The 8,020-nt window shown below is 38.5% G+C and overlaps 1 protein-coding gene across 6 annotated transcripts in view; it reads right to left on the bottom strand.

Moving 5' to 3' along the window:
- LOC117147526 (neurobeachin) overlaps positions 1 to 8,020 on the bottom strand; it is a 163,096-nt gene that overhangs the window by 89,366 nt on the left and 65,710 nt on the right. The window lies entirely within an intron of this gene.

The raw sequence follows: 8,020 nt of genomic DNA, 5'->3' as shown, positions 1-8,020 counted from the left end.
TTTTTGAAACACACTTTATTTCTCTGCACTTCTTTGCAATGATACATTCTTCTACAGAGAAACCTTTTTACTTTTACCTCTAATGCAGTATTAAAGTTTTTGAATTTAATGAGCATATGTGAGCTTCGTGTTGGATCATTATCCGCAAGAAATATATAAGCCGATAACAATTGAAAACTATGGTGCAACGTAAATTGAAGCCAAATCAAAAACGATTCTGTTTTTCTTGGCATTTGCCATTGTGTTGGCAATTGTGTTGTCTGGAATTGGCCATTTTATTGGAACTTTTGTTGGCCGCATGCACACGGCACAAAACTACCTGGGAAATTGTCGGGGGTCAAAATTGGTGGGCCGATGCTGATGGGGGGTAAATCGTTACGGAAGTGGACTAAAGTTAGATTGATGATGTCTCAATAAACCCCATTAGGGGATTGCCATCGAGACCGACGACGACTGCAATATAATATCACAAATGAATTGTCCGCCCTTCTGGCATTGGGTTTGGGGCTCGAGTTCGAGTTCGAGTTTGAGCTAGAACTTGAGTTGGGTAGTTATATTGGGTGGTATTTTGATGATTGTGCACCTGCTGTTGGCACAATTCAATGCTCTAATTGGTAGCAAAGTGGAATAAACTATTGCCCAGGCGAAACTTTTCTCGTTTCTATTGGATCTCGGTTCTCGCTTCTCACTTCTCGGCATCTCGGCTGCTCGGCTTTTGCCACTTAGCTCCTTTTGATGTTGGCGAGGAGGACACGTTGGCCTTCAAGAAAATGAATCACGAGCCAACTCACTGTAAAAATTCATTATGTTCCTCTGAGCAGCAGCAAGCAGAAGGGCAAAGGAAAAAAAACCAAAGAACCAAAGAAAATGCTTGGCGACAAAAAGTTTGTGTGACTGGAATTGAAATTCCGGCTGACTCTTCTGTCGGCCAGAAGACGAAATGCCTGAAGAATCCAGCTACAGATAAAGATACAAGATACAAGATACGAAGGTAGTTTGGTATTTTCATCATCATCATCTTGTCGACGTTCCTCAGTCAAGTGTTAAAATCGATTGAATAAAAGTTTATTGCTAAATTTTCCTAACTGGCTAAGCTCAAACTTTGCTGTTAGTCCTTTTTTCACGTTAGTTGCATATTTCAGTGCCTTAATTCGCCCGCAGCGTGGCAGAGGCGGGTAAAACTTAAAAAACAATTAGAAACTTTTCCCTCTCGTGCCGCCACACTATATATACATCTATCTGATATATATATATTGGCAACCATCTGAGCAGGGGTATCAATCCGCTGGCTCATAATTCCCATCTACACCCCGAACTCCGGCGCATAATTGGCCCTGCGATAGCTTGAAAGTTGAAAACAAATTGAAATGCTCAAAGATTCTGTACCGATTTGCCAAACAAATTTGTGTGGGCGTTTGCAGAAGAAGACTTGATTTTTGGTAGGGCAAAAAGGTAAATTTGAGTTGAAACTAGAGAGAGAAAAAACAAAAAAAACAGTTAATAATAAAGAAACATTTTGGGTTCATACCAGTTTAATATATATTTCCCTACAACTTTGATCTAATTTATAAGAAAAAGCGGTTGAGATTGAAAGAAGACGAATTTCAAGATTATTTCAACAAGAAATTTTTGTTTTTGGTTCTGTCCTTTTATATTTAATTTTTTGTTCCGTTTGTCGGAAGCTTGAAGCGCACTTGAAATTAATGAAAAGCATTTTCGATTGTAATTATGTATTCGTGACTGGAGGCATTTCCTTCACATCCCACTTTTCTCGATTTCCAACCCATCACCCCCTCGTTTGGCACTTATACAATATATTTCCCTGAGTTTCCCTGTTGCTTCAGATTTTGGCTCAGCTCATTAGGCATAATTCGAGTCCTTGCTCGCTCTCTCCCCTCTCTTTCTGCTGTTCTCGCTGTCTCACTCTCTCTTTCTTTTACTGTCTCTTTCGCCCCAATATCCCCAATATAATACGGATGAGTTTATGGCGGGTTTCTTGGGGGGTCCGCATTTAATTGACTGTAAATTTGCTGCTCTTCAAACGCTTCAACTACTCATTAAAATAAAACTCAAAGAATCCAAGAAGCTTCTGGGCAAAGGAGAGGGGAAAGCGGGGAGGGGTAAGCGCGGCTAGAGGCTGATAGATTAATTTTCAGAACCAAATTTATGGCATCTGTGTGTTTGACACAACAACATTTTATAAAGTCCAACCGAAGTTTTATTCTACAAGTTTTTTTTAGACTGTTCTCTGCCTTCTGTGCAACCAATCGCATATTACGCATACGCCCTGTATGCCTTTGATACTCAAGTTGTTTTGTTAATTGCACGAGCAAAAGGAGATGCCACAATTACAGGATTCTCAGTCCTTTTTATTTTGTTTTTTTTTTTTAGATATGGCTTAAAAACTGCACCCACATGAGCTGGGTGCCCATTATCTGCATTTTTACGGTCCAAATCCATTTCCAGCACACACATTTCACGGGAGGGTGGAAGGGAATTTGGTTGCCTTGGCTTTAGTTTTTCTCTCATTTCTTTTATTTATTTATTTTTTTTTTTTTTGTAGTTGTAGTTGTTGGCTGGGGCGAAAGAGAAATGGCAGGCAGCTGTAATAACATAATGTCCAACGAAATGTCTGGGCCTTAAAAGCAAAGGTAAGCCCAGCCTTCCATCTCTGTCTTTCTGCTTGTGCGTGTGTGCGCCATCTCACTTCTATCTCCCTTTTCAATACACCGAAAGAATTAATAGTTTAAATTGTAATTAAAATTTAAAAATATATACATTGCCTTGCAAACATTCTAAGAAAATTGCCTAGTAGATTATCTTTTAAGTGCCTACATATGGTAAGAGCTAGAGAAATGAAACAATATATATATATATATATATAACTAGCAAAAGAACAAGCCAAAGTTGGGGAATAGAGAAGAACTAACGGCAAAACGCAACAAACAAAGAAGCGAAAGGGACGGAAGGACAGTGGGAAAGAGATAGGTAGCATTTGAGATGGCAAACAAAAGTTGCTTGGCAGTAGCATAAATAAATAGAGATAATTAGACCATAACGACAACAAACACAATACAAAAGACCCAAACAAATGCAAGAACAAAAAGCACGAGGGGGGAGGGGGGCGTACAGAAGGGGAAAGAGACGGAAACAGGCGGCGGTGGCGGCGGAGTGAAAGAGACAGCTCTAGTGGGACCTTCACGTGCGTCCTGCCTTTACATTTTTTGCGGTTTTAATTGTATGGCTGCACATTTTTGCGACCACAGGAGCAGCAGAGCATCCGAAAAAGTTGACCACACAAAAATGTTGGCAAAAATAAAAGGTAGCCAACACTAAGTTGACCATAATCTAGTTTTCATGAAGCACACAGCAGCGGCAGCCGGCAGCCAAATTAGGTGAAGGATATGACAGAGACCAACAAAATGTTTGTGGCGACCGTCAGCGAGAGAGCAGTGTTGCAAAATATGTAAATAAATTGGGCGAGAAAAAAGTTTGAGTTTTTACCTTAATAATCGTGTATATACATAGGGAAAAGGAATATTTAATGTCTGGCTGGGGAAAAAGGCCAATCTTATCTCATTTGAATTTACTTGCTCTGCTGGTTTCCTCTTGCTTGATTTCTAATTGAATTTAACCCCCTCTAAATAATTCTTAGATTTTCGGTAGCCATTATTTTGCATGCTAAAGTTTTTCAAGTTGCTACATCCTAATAAGCCAAAGTAATTGGAGGTAGCAGTATTCACTTATTTTCGGTCAAACTTTTAATTCGGTGGCCTGAAAATGAACCGAAACTGAAACCGGTGAAAAAGGATGCGAAATTCACTGGGCGGGCGCCAAAGAAATTCAACAACAAATGGGCGAAAAATAAATCCCACACCATCTCCTCCTTTCAATCCACTTACCACCCCATTTTCCCCATTAACATGCAAATCTCAGTGGCAAAAATTAGTGAATGCTGAATTCGACGAAGGACACGAAATGTGGCTGGCATTTCAGAGCCTGCAACCGAAACTGAAACTGAATCTGAATCTGAATCTTTACACGTATATCTGTATATAGATGATTCGCTCTGTCTTTCTCGCTTGCGCTATATATCCCTCTCTGTCGCTTAGTTAGTGTCTCAGTGTCGATTTGAATTTGAATTGGAATGTGGCATTGGAATGAAAATCTGTTTATTTGCAGCGACACGTGACCGCTGCTTGCCACTCAATCAAGTTGAACTCTGAAGCGATTTCAGTTCTGTGATATTCTATAGTCGTTGTTGCCAATGCAGTGAGAGAAATTTAGTTATAAAACATAGTTGGTGCTTGAAAAAGATCATTTTTAATCTTTGTATTTAACATATATGCAAAATGTATATACACTTTCATCATTTCCTTTTCACAAGGCAAGAAAATTATCTTTTTTTCATTACCTGCTTTCATTTTCTTGCGGTGAACTCGGGTTTTTCGCATTGCCATCAATCAATGGGTTAAAGTTTTCGGCACTAGCTTTTCGCATTCGGTTTCGGTCAAGTCCTATCAGCCTGGGCACCCTTCAATCAATTACCTAATCTCATTACAATTTAATAGAGCATGACTAACGCATACCATGTATTGAATTTCGGAATTGCAACATTTCTGTGGCATTCGAGAGTCTGAGACTGCAAACTGACACTAAATGAGTTGACAGATCAAACTTGAATTTTTTTGCCAAGCAATTGGATGAATTTCTACGTAATTCGATACAGACTCCAATTTTATTAAAAAAAAAAGGCAAATAATTAAAATGCTGTGCGGAACCACCGGCGAATCGAATAGAAATCTATAAATTTCAGATTCACTCCAAGTCACTTCAATTACAGAAACACCTACACATTGTATTCATATTTTGCAATTAAATCCTCTTACAAATGTAACGTTTCAGTTAGTCGATTCAGCTATTCATCACTAATTAGCTCTGTTCAATCAGAATCCATAGTGTTGGCAAATCCGAATGCAAAATGCAAATAATCGAACTCAATTGATTTTGGCTTTGGTATTTTTTTTTTGTGTTTGCTGGCTGCATAATTTTTGTATCGTTTCCTGTTGCTTTTGCTGGTTTTCATGTTTCTGTATTATTGCCCACAACTTCATTAACGTCGACTGCGATTTTGTAGTTAATTAATTGATTACGCTCAACGCTCGAATGCACCGAACCGAACACTGAAATCAGTTATAGAATTTGCTACGATTGCCAATTACAGTGTGGCAATGGCAACAACTACACAAGAGCCCAGAAAAGTACTTGAATTAGGGGAAAGCGAGGAGAAGTAGGTGAGAAGCGAGGGAAATGCCCAAAGCAATTGCTTTTTGAGGATTATTTTCTGTGTTATTTTTCGTTCATTTTAATGCCTGAGCACGTTTAAATACATATATTTTTTGTATCAATGAACAAAAGTTGAGAAACTAATTAGAACGGTAACGAATTGAGGTTTATGAAGAGGCGAATATAAGTGAAAAGGAATTTTTCGAGTCTGCAATTGAAAACAGTGCCTATCACGATGATATTTCTACCATCGGTTTACTTGCTCCTTGCAATGCCTAATGGCTCTGTAATCCCACTATTGACCATAACTTAATAAATATGGCCCACGAGGATAACGAAGGCAGCGAAGGCCAAAGGAAAAAAAAAAAATAACAGAAACAAAAACAAAAAGGAACAACAAGGACTTGGGACACCGAGCCAGACAATTTACAGACCAGTTAACTTATTAGAGACCGAGCACTTGACTCCAAGACGCCGCCACTGATAGACAATATGATGGCCGAAGTGCAGGAGTGGTTTTCCTGCCCGTTTCCCAAGCTTTTCCCACACCCTGCGGTTATAACTGTTAACTGTTAAGCGGCTGCAGAAAAGTTTTCCCTTGTAGTTTAAGTAATTTTTATGACCCCTCCCTCTGCTCTTGCTTTTGCTGCTCCGCACCAACATTTTGGTTTCAAGTTTTTTATCTAGAAAATCCCAAACTCTCGCAGACAACTTGCAATTGGTCAGACTTCGGCGACAATCGAGACATCGAGAGTCAGCAGAAATAGATAAAGCAATCTGCCACTTGAATTTGAAGTAGTCTTGCTTCAATTGTTTCGCCCTCAAATCGTTTTTATTTTATTTTTTTTTATTTTTTTTGTCACACAGTTTGCCAAATTTTTTTTTATGCCAAATATCGTTTTTAATTGCCGAATTGAGCTGTAAATAATTAAATTACATTTGCTATTGCGTTGCGTGCCTATAATTAGTTTATTTATTTAATGCTGTTTTGGTTTACAACATTACTGTTACACAAACACAATTCGTTTGTGATGCTGGCTTATAATTAGTCAAAACTGAAACCGAAAGTGGCTGAAAAAGCGACGGGGAGTTCGGTTGGCAGGCTTTGGGGCATTTTGCGTAGCATCTGACTCCAAGCAAACAAACCGCTAAAAATAAAATGAAAATGCGGCAAGACAAAAAGCAGAATGTGCGACGCATTTTGTTCTTCTCGTTTCATTGTTATTTATATTTGAGCGTATATAAATTATATGGCGAAAGGCATAAAAGAGCAGCGGCGTCAAGGCAAAAGAGGGGGTTTGTTTTAGTGAGCTGCTTCTGGGTTGTTAACCATCCCCACACCCTTCACATGAGCGGAGGCGACACAAAGACTGAAACCAGAAGGACAACGTCTTATAATTCAAGTCGTTCCTCATCCCCCAAAGCCCCCAAAAGTAACCCCATCCACCCATCCACCCACCAACAACCTCAAGCTCAACCATATTTCATGTGGCATGGTTAAGAATTTTTGTGCCTCGCGGTGCTGTAAACTACATTCAAGCAAAAAAGGGAGGAGAGTGCACTGAAAGCATATTTCTTTACTGAACTTCTTTAATTGGAATTGTTTTTTTTTGCACCCATGGATGTGCCGGCAAAAGCTCGTCGTTTTGGGGTCTCTTACAGCTCTTTCTTTTTTAAATGAAACTTCAAATTGTATCTAACTATTATTTCGAGTGTAGGACGACAGCCTTCTGTTCTCGTTCAGCTTGTCATTGTAGTTGATGTTAGTTGTTGCTGGGCCAAAAACAATTGTCACAGAGCACGAAATGTCGTGGCTGGAACAATCAGCATCAAAACCCGCAGCCGAAAAAGAGATGAAACAAAGCAGCTGCATCAGTTGAGAAATAAGAAGAAAAGGAGTAGTCGAAGGATCCCAGCAGCAGGACAAATAAAACAAAATGGCTACCCCGAGGTCGAAGATGAATGGGCTGGCATCAACGGAATACCTGTACCCCGTGCTCCACTCTCTATAAGAAAAATGTATGTTTCTTGGTCACCGACCAGACAAAAGGACCACGCAAACAGAATGAGGAAACCAGCAGATTGTCGGAATTTTAAAAGCAAGCTGCAGAATTACAATTACCAAATGCCATCTTAACATATGTGACACTATATTATTAATCAAATGAAATGTATCCACATTCCGAATATCTCATAATTTCCCATGCTATTTTAAAATATCACAATTTGTAGAATTAGCGTGCCGCTTAATTTATTGGATTATTTGAAACCTTTTTGATAAACAACAGATTTTCAACCTTAATTAAATTTCATATCCGATTTTGTTGTCGTCAATTCGCTGATGCCATTATTATTATTTTTTTTTTTGTCCGCCATTGGCCATTTATTAATTAAACAATCTTTTTCACTGGGTTAATAAACCATTTTGATTTTCATTCGTGGAATGGGAATTGATTATCAACTCTTTTGGGAAATTTAATTGAATTTATTGCTGACATTTGTTTGCAATTTCAGTATTGTTGAGATTGTTTCAATAATTCAAATTTCCTTACGCCTGACTTCAAATGCAATTAAGCGAACGATTATCAGAGGCAAATAAAATTATTATGATTGTTGTTGTCGTTGTCGTTCCTTTGTTGTCTCAACATACATACATACGAGTATATATATATATATATATATATATATTTGGGGTTTATGGATTGTTTTTTATTGCTATTAAATCAGCTTAATG

Source organism: Drosophila mauritiana, chromosome X (assembly GCF_004382145.1).
Source record: "Drosophila mauritiana strain mau12 chromosome X, ASM438214v1, whole genome shotgun sequence".
NCBI lineage: Eukaryota > Metazoa > Arthropoda > Insecta > Diptera > Drosophilidae > Drosophila > Drosophila mauritiana.
Note: the sequence above shows the minus strand (reverse complement) of the source record. Positions and strands in the feature narration are given on the sequence as shown.